The sequence below is a fragment of the Plecotus auritus genome (genome assembly GCF_963455305.1).
Source record: "Plecotus auritus genome assembly, chromosome: 5".
NCBI classification, from domain to species: Eukaryota; Metazoa; Chordata; class Mammalia; order Chiroptera; family Vespertilionidae; genus Plecotus; species Plecotus auritus.
Window position 1 is genome coordinate 109,041,380 of NC_137776.1, and position 17,783 is coordinate 109,059,162.

General features: G+C 42.0%; 1 protein-coding gene across 1 annotated transcript in view; it reads left to right on the top strand.

The window, feature by feature from the left end:
* The window catches only part of FANCC (FA complementation group C), a 320,900-nt gene that overhangs the window by 90,546 nt on the left and 212,571 nt on the right, over positions 1-17,783 (top strand). The window contains exon 2 of the mRNA XM_080669394.1: positions 12,758-12,924. The gene's annotated coding sequence lies outside the window, so the exon portion shown is untranslated. The remainder of the gene's footprint in view (positions 1-12,757; positions 12,925-17,783) is intronic.

Below are 17,783 nucleotides of genomic sequence, written 5' to 3' on the forward strand. Positions count from 1 at the left end.
GGCCGGAACAAAAGCATGGATGGAGTGTTTGTGTGAACTAATATAAATTCAAAGTAAAGGAGCGGAGGGGAGAGCAAGAGAACCCTCCGCTCTTTCGGCTCCGCGGGCCGGATAGAACAGCTGAACGGGCCGGATCCGGCCCGCGGGCCGTAGTTTGCCCACGGCTGCTCTAGACTAAGACTCCTTGAGGCAAGGGACTGTGTCTGGGGTAGACATCTTATCTCTAATCTCTGGCATAGTGCCTTGCACACAGTAGGCACTTAATGAATGTTTGTTGAATGACTATGTGAATGCTGGACTTTCAGAGTCTTTAACAAGTTAGAATGAACTGAGATGCTTTAAGAGAAATTACAGCACACAGTTAGAAATCTCACTTGAATCCTGAATCCTTTGATTACGGAGTCCCTATAAATATCTCTCAGAACTAGTGCTTACGATGTGTCTTTTTAGATGAATAAAAGTATGCCATGGTAAGTTTCTTTTTCCAATGAAAATGAAGGGCAAAATCCAGGAAATACCATGTAAACATTTTGTACTTTCTTAACATCTTCCTTTCTAAATGCTTAAAGGATGAAATCTGTACTATAATGAAGGAGGCATAGAAACAAAGAAGAAAACATAGACAAAGTAATTATGTCTGAACTAGTTTATTTTCAAAACTTAAATTAACCAAAGGTTACAATTATGCTTTTTATGCTTATAGGAAAACTTTCAAGATCCTTACCCACAGTTAGTAGGCAAAAGGACTCATACTTGTTCTTTGATTTTTTTTTTCTTTTTTGAGATCCCACCCAAATAGATGTGGTTAAACCTTTTGAGGATTGCCAGACCAAAAATACAATTTTTGGGGCATGACAAGGAACAAGCAGTAGCGCTTTATTAAGACTTAGGCTAGGTACATACGTTATTGTGGAAGAGTGCCATGAGGAAAAGAATTTCCTGAGGCCCCCACGGGAAGATGGGGTTTTGTGGAAAGCTTTATTGATGATTTAAAATTAAAGGGGTTCCACTCTAAGGTTCCATCTCTGTCTCACCATGGAAGAAGTCCAGTCTTGTCTTCAGCAGGGCCAGAATAGGCCACTGCCCAGAATTTCTGTCCCATATTAAAGTCCAGTCCAGTCCAGCATCTGGCTAGTTTAGCTTGTGCTCCCAGCTGCAGTCCATTGCATGTGGGGTCCACATGGCCATGGGCCATGCAGCTGCTTAAGGCCACATGGCTATGGAGAGAGAACACGCCAACACACAGGCGAGAGCAGGTCACAGAGCAAGGGAGAGCAAGAGGGCAAGAGAGGAAGGGCAACAAGAGAGAGGGAACTCTGGGGATTTTAACTTTCCAAGATTTCATGTGCTTCTTTTAGGGTCCACCCCCTAGCCAGTCAATTGTTCCCCAGACTAGACTGACAGGAAAGCACCTTCCTTATGTCACCTGACTTCACTGCGCATGTGCCCATCTCTTCCTTTGTTCCATCTAATCCACCAAAGGTCTGCAGGGAATGGACCCGTGGTTCCCTGGGGAATTTGAAGCTGTAGCATCCTGGTGAAGTTACCCAGATGACCACACTTATAATGTCTGGCCTCTCATTTGCTTTCTTCCCTTTATTAATTTAACAACTAGCTAATTATGATGATAGCACATGCATACAAAATCAAGCTGTTTCTAGAGATTACTTGCCCCTAAATGATTGGTCCTGAAGACGAGGTAGGGGAGGGTAAGAGAAAGACCAGGCTCCCTGTGACAGGAAGAGGAGCATCTGTTAAAGAAAAGTTGGCCCAAGGAATTAATGCCACAGGTCATGTGGTACTGTTAGGATATCCTGCAGTCTAAGTCGAGATGAAAACTTCTTCAAGAACGAACAAACCCAGCAACAAAAAAACTTCATAGATGTAACAGGAGATCTCCCTTATGAAATTCTTAGTTGACATTGGAAATAAATATTATCTTGGGGGTAGAGTTAGAGGGAGACCCAATAAAAGCTTTGTATTTAATTTCCTGGTGGTTGAGGAGTTCCCATACTAGACTTGGAAGCGGATAATACCTCATAGTACAACCAACAGGAATTATCTTCTCTGTCTGGAGAAATCAAGCATCTGGCTTTCTGAATTTATGAAATTGTAATTCAGGGAACTGATTAATTTTATAATATAGGGTGTGAAGGCTGTGGCTGCTGCCAGATGTAATTGAGATCCATTCTTGCCTTTCTCACTCTGCTCCTGCTGTTTCTGATCCTTATGCTCAGAGTCTCTCTAGTAGGTTTTAGTTTTGTTAGACCAAGGTTGCTCTTGTCACCATGGCCTTTTTTATTTTAAGTAAACTTTTTAAAAGAGCAGTTTTAACTTCACAGTAAAATTGAGTGGAAAGTGTACAGTTCCCATATATCCCCTTCCCCGACATATACACAACCTCCCCCTATCAACACCCTGTACAAGAGTGGTACATTTGTATAATTGATAAACAGGGTGTCTAATTGATACATCATAATCATCCAGAGTTCATCATTTACCTCCTGATGTGGTACATTTTGTGAGATTGGAGAAATGTTTCATGACATGTATTCACCATAATAGTATCATAGAGAATGGTTTCACTGCCCTAAAAATCCTCTGTGCTCTGTCTGCTCCTCCTTCTCCTCCCCTCAATCTCTGTCAGACTTTTTGTTTTGATTTTCAAAAATTGCTTGAGGTACCAGTTCTGTTAGAATTCTATGCCTGTGCTGAACTGTTGAACTGTATTTTGACCATGATATAGTTCAGAGAAATTCTACTTATGTAAGGACTGCTGATATCTTTTGTTTGTTCCTTTTCTCTCTTTCATTCTCCAAATAAAGGCAAGTCAATGACCATATTGTGTAAAAACAGAAATGTTCTTTTTGTTTCCTGAGATTTTCTTGATGGTCTGCTAATTGAAGATACTTCTGGACAAAAGATAAAATTTGATAATACAGCCCTAAGTAGTAAGGTTTTGCTCAGGACCCATAGAGATGGAAGAAAATTTAAAACTGGTTCCTGCTCTCTGTTTACAGGTAATGGTTGTATTTTCCACAGATCTCATGTACGTAAATGACAATCTTTCTGGGTATCATTTACTAAAAGACTATATAACTCTTGAGTACCTTAATGGGCATCCAGATAATTTCCTCTTGCTGCATCCCTTTTTGAAGAATCTGTCCAGTGTTTAGTACCTGTCAACCACCAATCTTTGTGGGAGGAGCAGCTGACCTAGTAGAAACCATTGTAGAGACTCTGTTGTCTAGATGGAACCAGTTAGATTCTTTCCTGAGAATGGTAACCTTAAGATACTGAGTTCATTAGATGATGGCTGAAAGATCATGTAGTGTTGTGACCAGATTCTTAACTAGGATACTATAAAAACCATGTGCAAGCCCTGGGGAACAAGAAATAGAGGAAGCTAGTCCAAAGTGAGAAGCTGTAGAGTGGAGCAGACATGTGGAGATCCATAGGAGATGGTGGTGGGAATTCTAGTCACAGTTTTTATTTGGCCCAGCTAGCCTCTCTTTTCTTTTCTTGAGTATCTATTAGATCTTTTGTTGTAGCTTTTTCATAGCAACACCCTCCCCCATTTGACTTGAGCTAGTTGTATGGTTTTTGGTCTACAACTGAGATATAGTGCCAGTAGAATCTAGTATAATGGTATAACAGAGCCTTACATAATTAAGGTCTTGAAGACTCTTTGGGTTGCAAGACACAAAAAAGATTAAAAACCAAGGTCTAATTACCAGTGCAGAATAAGTATAAGTTGAGGCAGCTCCAGTCAGTCATTGTTTTCTTCACCTGTAGGCATTTATTCATTAACCGCCCTTTCCTTTTCTAATCTAAAGAATGCCTATATCATTTCATCTTTCCTCAAAAAAGAAAAAAGGTCTGCTGTTTTCTGCCTCTTTATTCACATTTTTTTTTTTCAATTCCTTCTTATAACCTCAGAACATTGGGCTAGGTGCTAGGAGACTTGGATTCTGTTCTGGTTGGAATTCTAACCACATGGGTGGTTTAAGGAAGGTACTTCATCCCTCTGCAACCTCTGCCTACCCTATGAAGTGAGAGAGTTGGTTTGCATCATTGACTTCTAATCTGTAACTCCTGTACTCCTTAAAGGTAATATTAACAGGTTCCAGGGATTAGGACATGGACATGTATTGGGGAGGGGGGTGAGGAGAGGGCAACATTAAACTAGTGTTAATGAGATGGCATGTTGAACCATTTTAAAAATCTTTTTCTTCCATAGATATTCTTGACAAGGTATTAATGAAGAGGGTCAAGAAATCAAGCTACTAATCATGCATTTGCTATAGATGAAATAAATATGCCTATTTTTTACTTAATGACTTTAATTCATTCCTATAAACCCTGTCACTAAGTGAAAAGTTAGTAAAGAAAATAATTATTTCTGGTAATTTTAATGGGAAAAGTTATTCTGTGTTTCATCCCAGTCCAAGATATCCAAGTATTTACCACAAATAGAAAAATTTATCATTGAGCAATGAAAACATTTTTATGTCGTAAGCAATAATTTGAAAATTAATACAGTTTGTACATCCTTCCTATCTAATAAAAAAGTAATATTCAAATTGACCATACCTCTGCTACACCCACAAGCCACACCCACCAGCCATTCAGGAGTGAGTATGCAAATTAACCCAACCAAGATGGCTGCAGCCACAGAGAGAGAGCAGGAGGTTTGGGTTTCCCTGGCAATGGAGGAAGCCAAGCTGTCCGCCTGCCCTCGTCTGCCTTGGCCTCTGCTTAAGGCTACAAAGTTCCAATTATAGAAGATAAATAAATCCCAACAAAAAATGGCTGCGGCTGCAGCCACAGAGCAAGCAGGAGGCTTGGCTCCGCTCAAGGCTACAAAGTTTCAATTGTAGAAGATAAATAAATCCCAGATACCAGGGCCTCCGCTTGGGTCGCCAGGGGGCATGGCCAGCCTGCAAACCACCACAGGCCTCTCACCCAGGCCGCCCCATGCCCCAAGGGAACCCCCACCGTGATCTGGGACACCCTTCAGGGCAAACCAGCCGGCCCCCACCCATGCACCAGGCCTCTATCCTATCTAATAAAAGAGTAATATGCAAATTGACCATCACTCCAACACACAAGATGGCTGCTCCCATGTGGTCAAAGATCCTGCCCCCATGTGGACACAAGATGGCTGCCACAAGATGGCCAGCAGGGGAGGGCAGTTGGGAGGGACCAGGCCTGCAAGGGAGGGCAGTTGGAGGTGATCAAGCCTGCAGGGGAGGGCAGTTAGGGGTGACCAGGCCAGCAGAGGAGGGAAGTTGAGGGCGACCGGGCGTGCAAGGAAGGGCAGTTGGGGGGGGAACCTAGGCCTGCAAGGGAGGGCATTTAGGGGTGACCAGGCCTGCAGGGAGGGCAGTTAGGGGTGACTAGACCTGCAGGGGAGGGAAGTTAGGTGAAACAGGCTGGCAGGGGAGCAGTTAGGTATCAATCAGGCTGGCAGGGTAGTGGTTAGGCCCTAACCGTTAGGGGGTGATCAGGCTGGCAGGCAGAAGCGGTTAGGGGCAATCAGGAAGGCAGGCAGGCGAGCAGTTGGGAGCCAGAAGTCCTGGATTGTGAGAGGGATGTCCAACTGCCCGTTTAGGTCCAATCCTGGTAGGATCAGGCCTAAACGGGCAGTCGGACATACCTCGAGGGGTCCTAGATTGGAGAGGGTGCAGGCTGGGCTGAGGGACACCCCCCCCCCCCCCATGCACGAATTTCATGCACCGGGCCTCTAGTAAATATAATAAAATGTTACTTTGTTGCCTCAATAAAGGAGAAAGAGAAGGCTTGGCAGGATGTGGGGATTGATGGAGGCGGGATGGAGTCATTCTTTGGAAGATGGTGGAGAGCATGCAGTCGTATCAGAAGTGCTTAATGGTCATTTTTTACCCCCTTGGGCTTTGACAGTGAAAAAACTCCTAATGTGGAAACTTTTGTCATTTCTGTAGAAAAGGAATCTTTGGGTTTCCTCCCCGCAAAAAGCAAGATGTAAATTTGCTTCCCTTCTTGTAGCATGCAATTTCTATACCTTCTTGAAAGATGCTGCATTAGTTTCTTGAAGCTGCTATAACAAATTATTAAAAATTTAGTGCTTTAAACCAGCGATCGCCAACCTTTTGGACTTCACGGACCACCAGTTGGTGACCGCTGGTTTAAACAACAGAGGTTTATTCTCTTACAGTTCTGGAGCAGGAAGTCTAAAACCTGGCAAGGCTGAGTTACCTCTGTGTACTCTAGGGGGAGAACCTGGTTCTTTCCTCTTCAGCTTCTGGTGGCTGCCAGCATAGCATTCCTGGGCTTGCGGCCACATCACTTATGGCCTGCTTTCACATTGCCTCCTCCTGTGTGTGTGTGTCTCCAAGTCCTGTTCTCTCTTTCATAAGGATACATATGATTGCATTTATGGCCTGCCCTGATAATCCAGGATAAGTACCTCTTCTCAGGGTCCTTAACTTAATCACACCTTGTGCCATACAAGGTGAATATTAATTTACTCTTAAGCTAATAATAATCACAGGTTCTGTGGATTAGGACATGACATATATTTGGGGGCCCACCATTTAGCCTACTAACAGATGAGATGGGATATTTGAACCATTTATAAAGTCTTTTTGTTCCATATGATATTCTTGACAAGAAACTGCTGTGTTGAGTAAATTAGTGAGTCTGTTCTTTATCTGAAACCATAATATGGAAATATTATGTGATTTACTTAGTGTGCTGTGTGGTGAAAAGGTCATTTAATGAGAGGGAAAAATGAGTCATTGTTCAAAAAGTGGTATATCTTTTTAAGAGCCCTTATGGCAAGAAGTCATTACCTGAACTCTGTATTTGCCTTCTACACTTCACGCTAAGGCTGGCTTCCTGCAGCAACTAAAGCTCTTGTTTCTTTCTTCACACCTGGCCAGGAGAGTCTTTTTCCAGTAGCTCCTGTGTGAGCGATAGAGTGTTGTAGCATGGGTAGGGCCCGATGATTTTTTTTTTTAATCCTCATTTGAGGATATCTTTTCATTGGTTTTGAGAGACAGAGGAAAGAGTGAGGTGGAGGGAGGGAGGGAGAGAGAAGTGGTGGTGGTGGGGGGGGGGAGAGAGAGAGAGAGAGAGAGAGAGATCATTGAGAGAGAGAGAGAGAGATCATTGAGAGAGAGAAACAGCCTGTACGCACCCTGACCAGGGATCAAACCCGCAACTTAAGTATGTGCCCTGACCGGGAATCGAACATGCAATCCCTTGGTGTATGGGAGGACACTCCAACCAAGCCACCTGGCCAGGGCAAGCTCAATAATTTTTTATTGTAGGGGACTGTCCTGTGCATTGTAGGATGTTCAGCAGCATCCCTGACCTCTACGCGCTGGATACCAGTAGCACAGCTCCCCCATCATGACAACCAAAAATGTCAAACATTGTCAGAGGGCCACAGAGGGTCAAGATTGCCTGTGACTGAGAACTGCTGCTTGAACACAATTAGAGACCATTTTCATCTCACTAAAATCTGGTGGCTAGGAAATCATGGTTTTATAAGAAAGAGGAAGGTAGGAAACGGTTAGTAGATTAACTGCAAATGTCCACTTCATCTGAAGTTCTAATGGACCAAAATTGGGTCAAATTTAGCAGACTTACTAAATTTTTGCTAGGCCCCTGTTAGTATATTCTAACATTAAAACAAAGTCTTTTATATTGGACAACTAAAACCCAGTATTATTATACCTTTAAAACATTTTATGGGCCTATCAATCCCAGGTTGGGCTCTTTTCTTCTTTAGTTAATTGGTCAGTTGCTCTTTAACTTAGAATTTGTCTCTGCCTCATTCTTTTTCAACAAGTCTCTCCCCTGAGATTTTCACATTCAGTGGGACTCACCCGCCCTGTGACACTGCCCTGCTTCCCCTTGCCCAGGGGCATTAGCAAACACAGAGTTCTACAGACTGCCCATTTTGCTAGCGGTTTAGGTCCTAGAGAACTGTGATTGGAATTTTTCTAAAGTATCATTTTTCTTTTCCTGTGAAGTAATTGAAATACAATACCGACACATATATTGTTTTGAAGTTTTTATGATTTCCAGGTTAACAAATTTGTATTTTTACAGGCATCAGATGACTGATATTTTGAGGACACATGTTATTTCTTCCCTGAATGTGCTGTGTAGAGAATCTCTTCTCTATTTTCATGCGAGTGCCCTGGCTGTAATGAAAACCCTGACTATTACTAGATGAGAGGTGTGCAGCATGATGGGAGTAAATACGAACTGCTGCTTTTTCATCACCACTCAGGCAGAGGAGAGGTTACACACGCAGTGGCTCATAAATAGAGTGCCCCCACCAGACCAATAAGAAATAAGAAAGGTAATTGACACACAGGCTAGACTTCATGTGGATTGTTCAGGTGAGTCTGTCAGGATTTTTATAGTTGGCAATACCTAAGAAAGTCCTGAAGGGGGCTCCAGAAAGAATCCTATCTTTGCCATGGCTTTAGTTGTATTCTGTGTGTATACAGCACAACAGAAACAATCAGCTCTACCCTGCTGTTACTGATGATATCCCATAAATTGTTTTCCCCAGGTTATTTTCTTCTTTATTCTATTTTGCTAGTGGTTCATTTCTCTGTGTTTATTTTAAGCTCCTTAAGGGGAGGGGAACTCTTGTATTCATCTTGAAATGAGTTTGCAAAAACACTATTCCCCAATCTTTATAAGCTATTGTAAGGCTTAAATTTTACATTACACATATCCTTCAGACCTGTTTGGACTAATACAGCTCTCCCCTCGAGTTTTTCTCTGCCCCTTGGAAACCGGGAGGGGAAGAGCTCTAGATATAGCAGTATTCACTGAGATAGCTGCAAAGGAAGGAAAAGGGACATTATTAGAGCAAAAATGGGGGTCTTGGCAAAGGCCCCAATTTTAAAAGAGAGAGACAGCCAATTAGATTGAAAGGGTTTGAAGTCTATCCTTCCACAGTCATTTTTCTGAAACAAGGTAAACATTTGGGTAGAAGTGGGTATATAGCCATTTTTCAATAAATGGACTAAATTGTCCCTTGGAACTATTACAGTAGGTGGTGCTCTTGTGCCATAACATAACCGTTTTTAGAAAGGTTTTGAAACTAGGGCCTATTTCCCTATCGATCCCTTTGGGTGACTGCAAGGTACACAATATGGATGGCATCATCTGGGTGGTTTCGGTGAGAGGTTTTTCTGTCTGGAAATGTGGTGAATTCTGGTCTTTACCTTTTCTAGCTTGCCTGAGCACTGTCTGCTTTCCAAGGGTACCTAAATGAGGGGTTTACTGAACTGTTTTTTAAAAATTATAGCTTTATCTGAACAATTATGTGTTATCAGTTTTCTGATACCATTTTTTTCTATTGGAAATCATCTGTGATCTTCCAAATCAAGCTTCTTTCCAGATAAATAAGCTATCATTCTTGTTTCCTTTTTTTTTTTTTTTTGAGTAGGTTTTAAAAAGAAATGTTTTCATTGATTTAGAGAGAGAGAGAGAGAGAGAGAAACATTAATGAGAGAAAAATATGGGTCGGTTGCCTCCTGCACACCCCCTACTTTGATTGAACCCCCAACTTAGGCATTTGCCCTGACCAGGAATTAGACTGGTGACCTCTGTGCATGGACGATGCGCCCAACCAATTGAGCCACACTGGCCAGGGCTCATTCTTGTTTCTTTATGTTTTCTTTCCTTTATCTTCAGAGAATATGCAATAGAATGAAATACATATGGTAGAGATATTGTAAGTGATGAAGGAATATAGATGAAAAACTAGTTTAACCAGCCGCTAGTAAACTGTAGCTGACCGTGAACCCTGTTGGTATCAGCTCCTTTCCTCACTTCTTTTACTATATAATGAGTTTCTGGGTCTAAAGTTGGTTGATGACATCCAGTAAAGTTCATATTTGGTGCTGCTGGGAGAAGCCTGGTGGGAAGGAAGAGAAATTTAAGCCCAGAGCTGAGTATCCATTCCAGGGAGGATAAATCTCTTATTGCCAGAAGTTGCCTGAAACATTTAGGGGTCTGCTTTTTCAGGAGGTTTCTTGGGGTTGTCTCTAATGTGAAGGACAGTTGCTTTACCTTGTATCCACCAGCTGTTACGGAAGCTGCAAAATGCTTATGGAGCTTCTGTGTCAGCCTGGGTGTGAGGATCTGAGCTGCCGGTTGCCTGCTGTCTCCACAGGCAGCCAGGTCTCAGTGGGCTCAGCTGGCCAGGCTGCTGCACCAGAACCAACCTCCCCTAGGGCTTTGTGACCCCCTGACCAGTGGGTGTACAGGTGCTCTCTGGTAGCTTTTGTGATTTTTAAAAAATAATTAATATTTTTAGTTTGTGTGGCTTTTAAAAATTGATTTATTTAATTACCTGCTTACTTGTTTGTTTAAATTGTCTTTCTCAGTATTTAGAATGTACTTTTAATCTAAAACTCATGTATTTCTTGAACATTCTTAATTTATCTCTTTAAATATTCTTAGTTTTATCTTTTTAAAATACTGCTTCTTTTCTTTTCCATCCTCTTCTCTTTCTTTTGCTCTGATGCCTTCCAGATGTTTGTGGAGCTGTCCTTCATGTTTCTTAAGTACTCTTTATATTTTTCTTCTTTTTCTTTTGAGTTGCAATCTGAGTGAATTCCTTCGTGTTAGCTTCAAATGTGCTGGTTCTTACTTCAGTTCTGTCCAGTCTAAAGTATCTTGGGTACTGTGTTTTTTATTGCAATGACTATTCTTCATTTATATAATTTCCAATTGATTCTTTTTAGAACATCTCTTCTTGTTTTAAAAACAATTTTGCCTTTTTGGTTTATAATTTCTTATTCCTTTAAAATTATATAAGTATACTTATTTTGCTGGACTGCTTTATACTATTAATTTCATCTGAAGTAAGTTAGTGATGGCTGGTTTTTTTTAGTTGCCTGTATTGGCATTAGATTTCTTTATATACCTTAGAACTTTGGTTTTGAATAAGGTTTTTTTTTATTCTTTTCATTTATTTTTTTTATTTTCCACCACTCTTTCTCCCTCTGTGCTCACTTTTCTTTGTTTAGCAATATTATAGTAGTCTTTCTGGCTTACGTGGAGCCCTAGTCCAGAACCGAAGTGGTGATTTAGTTACTTAGGCAATCATAGGCTGCTTATTGAATTCCTAATCGCTGGATGGCCTGTGTCCCACCCTGCTCCATAAGAAATCAGGGATGGGGGAGCCCTCCTCCAATGATTACCTTGGACCCTGCCTTCAAGCAGTGATGCACTCTCCTTTGTGGTTTATGTTTAGCCTCAAAACCCTGTAGTACTCATACTTCCAGTTTTGGTGCCTATTTTTGGATCCGGAACTTAGGAGGCTCCAGACTTTAACTTCGAGGACTTACCTCTTTGTTTCTGCACTGTATCTATTTCAAATAGATTTTTATATTATTTTTGAGCTTGCCTGCATGCTTTTAGTTTTCTTGTGTTTCTTTTCATTGCTGTGTGTTTGGAGTAGAGAGAATCCATCAAGCGTGATTTTCTGTGCCATCTTAACTGGAAGTCATGTGGGCTGAGGTTTTAAAGGAAATAAAGTGAGATATTTGGTTTTACATAGTACTAAAAGCTAACCACAAAAATGCTTTTCTGTGTGAGTTCAGTGACCCATAACGTACAGTTATTTAAACTCCTTCTTCAGAGGCTGGCAGCCCCAAAAAGATGGGATTTATTAGGGATTAAGCAGGTGGGATTTATTAGGATGTGATGGTTCTCTACAAGGATTTTACCTTTTATTTTTCATTTTGGTGGTAACTTAAAAAAATTCAGTTGTTTCCAAACACCTAAATTTTAACTTAATAGTGTCTTAAGATGTCAGTGTCTGCAGTTGTGTTTGTATTGGTGCCAAGTAGCACTACTTTTAGATATTGAAAAATGAACAGAGGTAAAAATGTAAATAATGTTCTTGAGCTGAATGAGAGATTGCTGTTTCACGAATTGAACCATCACCAGCAAACTCAACAGAAGCTGCCAGTAGCAGTTAGTACCAAGTTCACCTGACTAGTCTAAGTGAGGCTCAGTAACCTGTATTATTGATCACATTGAAATCACTTTGTCAATTGAAATTTTATTGATTTTGTAGAGTTGTTGGTATTTGTGCATTTAAAAATATCTATAGTTGTATAAGTTATAAATACAATACATATTTTGCTAGTTTTATGTTTGTTAGTATTTCATTGAATGATTTTAGACGATCCTAAGAGCTCTCAAGAATCTTACTGTTTTTCCCATCACCATTTATTCCCGCTCTGCCTCTTTCACCCCCCTCCCCCGACCCATATCACCACACTGTTGTTCATGTCCGTGAGTTCTCTCTCTCTTTTTTTCTCTTTTGCTCAATCCCTCCACCACCGCACCACCATCCTCCCCCAACCAGAGCTGTCTGCCTGCTCTTCAAGAGTCTTTTTCTTCAAGTTTGAGAAACATGAATCAAAGGTAACTTAACTCTTCCTATGAAGTGTAGTAGCATTCTGGGCTTGGTTTTGATGTTTTTGCCTGGTTCACCGCTGCTCATACTTCATGATTTGGCTTAGCTCAGGCATCGTTTCTGTCTGCAAGTGTCTGACACTCCATAATGTCCCTTCTTAATGCTCCCTGCAGCTTTCCATGGCTCCTTCTCTCCTAGCCCTTCCCACAAAGGATTATGTTTTATCTGTTTATAGACCCCCATTTCCTCTTGTCATAAAGTAAGTTCCCAATAAATGAGTGTGATTTTTGTTTGTTTTTGTTTATTTAGTAATACATTGCCAGTGGAACAAACCAACGGTGGAAAGAGGCAGAAATAACTTGGAGCCGAGTCACCAGCGACAGAGGCAAGAAGATTTCTAGTATTTTAATGTCTGTTGTGCCTCTCAGCCCATTTTTCTAACTGGTCTCACCAAAAGTTCACAGTCTTACTGTCAGGTAAGTGAATTGAGGATAAGAATGCAAGGAAAGAAATAGCCACTATTCTAACAAAATGTATGTGAGAGACTGGTGTTTCTTGAGTCCCAGTGAGAGCTCTGAGGTGCTGAGGGAGAACAAGGGTGGGGTTTCTAGCTTAGCAGCCTGAAGGCAGCACTATCATGAAGGGATCCACTTGGAAACCAGGTCCAGAGAGTAGCTCTTTCCCCCACAGGGCTGGGGACGTGGGTGGAGAAGGGAACTCAGGAAATCTCCAGACAGATTAAATTTCCTGAATTCTTTGCAAAGCCATCTGAAGAGTGTGTATGCTTTGCACCTCTGGGTTGCAGTTGCCTCTGCTGATTCCTCAGACCCAGATTTTGTTTATGATTGAACTTTGTTTGAAATTATCTGCAAATTTCAGGTCTGTGTTTTTGATTAGGGATCTCAGAGGCGAAACACTGCTGACTCAACAGAGAAAAAAACAGCTCCTCCTAGTGGAAATTTTCTTAAAACTTCATCGTTTTAAGGGGGAAATATCATTTGTTTCTTTCACAAGCACTTTATGGAAATTAGAATATTTTATTATACCTTTTTTAAAAAAGCCACAAACACAGGGACAGATTGACGAATCTTAAATAATGAAGCAAAGAAACATTACTTTAAAATAATTTAAAAATACTGGCATCAGGCTTTCAGTAAGGAAGAGGAAGAATGTTGTTAAGCTTCTTAATTTTATATTTGATTATATTTCTAGAAGTTTTACATATTTTCTGACAAGGCCATTGTGCCCCTAACTGATGACATTAATTGAAGGCTAGGTATTTGGTTTGTCTTTTTTTTCTTCTTCCATAAACAGCATGTTTTGTAGCATTCTGTTCACAAATCTCTCTTTGGTGCTTATTTCATGGAGAAGCTACTTCAGTTGTTTCATGCTCAGGGGAAATGGAAAAAAAGTAGTGCTCTTTATCAGGTCGCCACTCTGAGCAGGTTGTGGTCTGTATTTGGTATGTATAGACTTACCTTTCATACCTCTAGCTTTTAGATGGTGCAGACTAAAGGAAAGTGATTTTGAACTCTTGGCTCCCTTGACAAGTACTGTACGCAGCCGTTTTTGATGCTGTGAGGTTCATAATGACATTTGTTTGAAATGTTGACAATCTGGGAACTACATTGTGTCTAGCAACACAAAGTTGGTCAGAACTTTATTTATTTTATCTACCGAATCCACTAAGGTTTGTGTACTTATTTATTTATTCACAGATTTATTCAACAAATATTTATTGAGTTTCTACTGTGCCAGGTACTGTGCATAGCAGTGGTTTTCAGAATGTGTTCAGCAAACTAGGTTCTGAGATGTGCCAGCTAGAACATGTTTGACTACAAGTAACAGAAAACCCAATGAAAGGTGGGGTAAGCCCAAAGGAGAATTCCAAGGTTGGCTACTTCATTGCCTCTGCTATGCTAGTTGAGAGGACCCAGGTCTATCTTTCTGCTTTGCTACTTGCAGCAGGTTGATCAGTCCTGGGAGGCTTACTTACTCCTGGGTCCCAAGGTGACTACTGCTGTTCTAAGTGTCACATGAAAACTACAGTGTCTAGTATGGAAAAGCATGTATTTATTTAAGATTGAGACTCTCTCAGAAACCCTCCAGCTAAAGCTAGTTCTCATTTCCCAGAGTTGCATAATAGTGCCCGTACCTATAGTTGGTAGGAGGGCAAATGGGAATACCAAGGCTGGTCTACAATAGCCATTCTCAAAATGTGCATGGGGACCCTTTCAGGAGGGCCACAAGAGCAACACTCTCCTAATATATAAAAAGCCAGGGGCCGTCACGACCTAAATAACCAGATGGACGACCAAACAGCAAGCTGCATGGGGCGACCAGGCCGGCAGGGGGGTTAGTGAGAAACGACCAAATGACTGAACAGCAGGCTGTGTGGGGCGACCAGACCAGAAGAGGGTTAGTGAGGGATGATCAAACAACTGAACAGCACGAACCAGGCCGGCAGGTGGGGCAGTTGGGGGTGGCCAGGCCGGCGGGAGGGGGCAGTTAGGGGCGATCAGGCCAGCAGGCAGAGGCAGTTAGGGGTGATCAGGCTGTCAGGGGGGACAGTTAGGGGTGATCAGGCAGGCAGGCAGGTGAGCAGGTAGGAGCCAGCAGCCCTGGATTGTGAGAGGGATGTCCGACTGGGATCGGGCCTAAACCGGCAGTCGGACATCCCCTGAGGAGTCCCAGATTGGAGAGGGTGCAGTCTGGGCTGAGGTGACCCCACCGTCTGTGCACAAATTTTGTGCACCAGGCCTCTAGTCATAATAATAAAAGGCCAAGAGGAGTCACGACCAAAACGACCAAATGACGACCAGTCACCATGAGGTGCATGGAGCACCTCTAGAGCCCTCCCCCGTGACCCACAGGCTTCGATTGCAGCAAGGCTGGTGGGCGGGGCGGCAGGCGGGTAGGTACGGCAAGGTGGGCCCGGCTGCAAGAGCGGTGGGCGGGTGGGCGGGGCTGCGTGATTGAGCATGGTGGGCCTCTAGTTTTTATAATAATCCTAAAGATATTATTTGCGTTTCCTACTCTCATTCTCTCACAAGTGTACAGGGGAGGTGTCAAGAGGCTGCATGATGTATGATGATGTCATCGATCTGGCAGCTAATGGAATATGTGTGTTTGTGGGGGTTTTTTTGTACACATCCTGCCTCAGGCTTATTTGTACAGATAGCATACAAGTACACCAGCTCCATGCAGAGAGCAGCCCAGGGGTCACATTTGTCCTTTCCTCCTTATATCGGCAGACAGAGGCCTCTACTTTGGAGCCTTCATGAGGGCCTGAGCACCACTGGGAGCTGGCACTGGAGCTGCAGCCACCTTAGTCTTGGTTTGAACCTTGGCCTTTGGCTAGCAGAACCTGAGAGCACGTTTCACAAGCTTGGGGTGAGCGATGTAGGCAAGTCGATTCAGCTTGCAGCTGCCACCCTTTTGGGTCTTGAGCTTGACCTCCTTGGGCTTAGGAGGGCCTCGATAGCCTTGGCACATGCATTTTTGGCCTTGGCATTGGCATGCATCTTCTTCAGGCCCCTCTTGTGCTTCTTGGCAAAGCACATGTTCCTCAGGAACTTGGGGTCTACCCCTTAAGAGATTCATATCTTTGTGATTGTGGGGTTTCTTAATGCCATTTCTGTGCCATTTTCAGGACTGGTTGTGCATGGTGTGGTCTTGAGCTTGGCCATGTCTGCACTGAAGCCTGCACTCCCTAAGCACCCAGGATCAGAAGAGTGTATATGTATATTCTTAGATTTTAAATTTTTCTCATTTTAAATTCTAATGCGGTAAATACTGATAAACATAACCCACATAAACAAAAGCTCTCAGTAATGCCCTCAGTAATGTTTAAGGGATCCTGAAAACCCCACTGGTCTACACTAATCAAGATTCACCCGTGGCATTGGGGAAGAGCCCCCAACACTTGTGGCCATGCGAATCCTGGATAAAACGTTTTTGTTAACAAAAGAGCAGCAGAGGTGTTAGGGCTATTGGGTGGGCAACCATCAGTGTGTGCAGGACTGTTCTAAGCAGGGGCTCTCGGTGGGGGGGCTTGGCAGGGACGCAGGGTATGCTCCAGGCCCTTCCCCTACTCTAACTGGAACAACTTCAGGTCTATCTTTTTCTTTTTAAATTCTGGTAAAATGTACATACCATAAAACTTACCATTTTAGCTATTTTTAAGTGTAAAATTTAATGGCATTAATTACATTCACATTGTTGTGCAACCATCACCACCATCCTTCTCCAGAACTTTTTTGTCTTCCCCAACAGAAACTCTGTACCCATTAAACACTAATTCTCCACCTCCCCCACTTTCCTAGCCCCTAATAATCACCATTTTCTTTTCTGCCTTCCTGAGTTTGACTACTCCAAGTATCTCCTGTAAGTGGAATCATTTTATATTTGTTCTTTTGTGTCTGTTTTTTTCTATACTATTTTCAAGGTTTATCTATGCATGTATCAGAATTTCCTTCATTTTTAAGGCTGAATAATGTGCCATTGTAAGTATATATTCATCTTGTTTATTCATTAATCTGTTGATGGACATTTGAGTTGTTTTCATCTTTTGGCTATTGTGAATAACGCTGCTATGAACATAAGTATACAAATATCCATTTGAGTTCCCACTTTCACTTCTTTTGGATATATCCACAGAAGTGGAATTGCTGGGTCATATGGTAATTATTTATTTATTTTTTTAGAAATCGTACTCTTTTCTAAGGGGCTACACTATTTTGCATTCCCACCAGCAATGCACAGGGATTTCATTTCTACCACATCCTTACTAACACTTACTGTTTTCTATGGTTTTTGCTAATAGCCATCCTAATGGGTATGAAGTAGTATCTCATTGTGGTTTTGATTTGCATTTCCTTAATGTCTAGTGATGTAGAGCATCTTCCTCATGTGTTTATTGGCCATTTGTGTATCTTTGGAGAGATGTTTGTTCAAGTCCTTTGCTCATTTTTTTTTCTTTTTAAATTGCAGCCCTGGATGGTATGTCTCAGTGGTTAGAGTGTCAGCCTGTGTACCAAAGGGTCACAGATTCAAATTCCCAGTCAAAGGCACATACCTCTGTTGCTGGTTCGATCCCGCCCCATCAGGATGCATGCAGGAGGCAACCAATCACTGAGTCTCACATCGATCTCTCCCTCTCTCTTTGTTTCCCTCTCTCTCCCTCCCTTCTATTCTCCCTAAAAATCAATGGAAAATATATCCTCGGGTGAGGACTAACAAACAAACAAGTCTGAGTTTTAAGGAAATGTGTCATCTACCTTTCTTTTATGTCCTTAAATAAAAGATGCTAAACAATATTTCTCCAGTTCATATG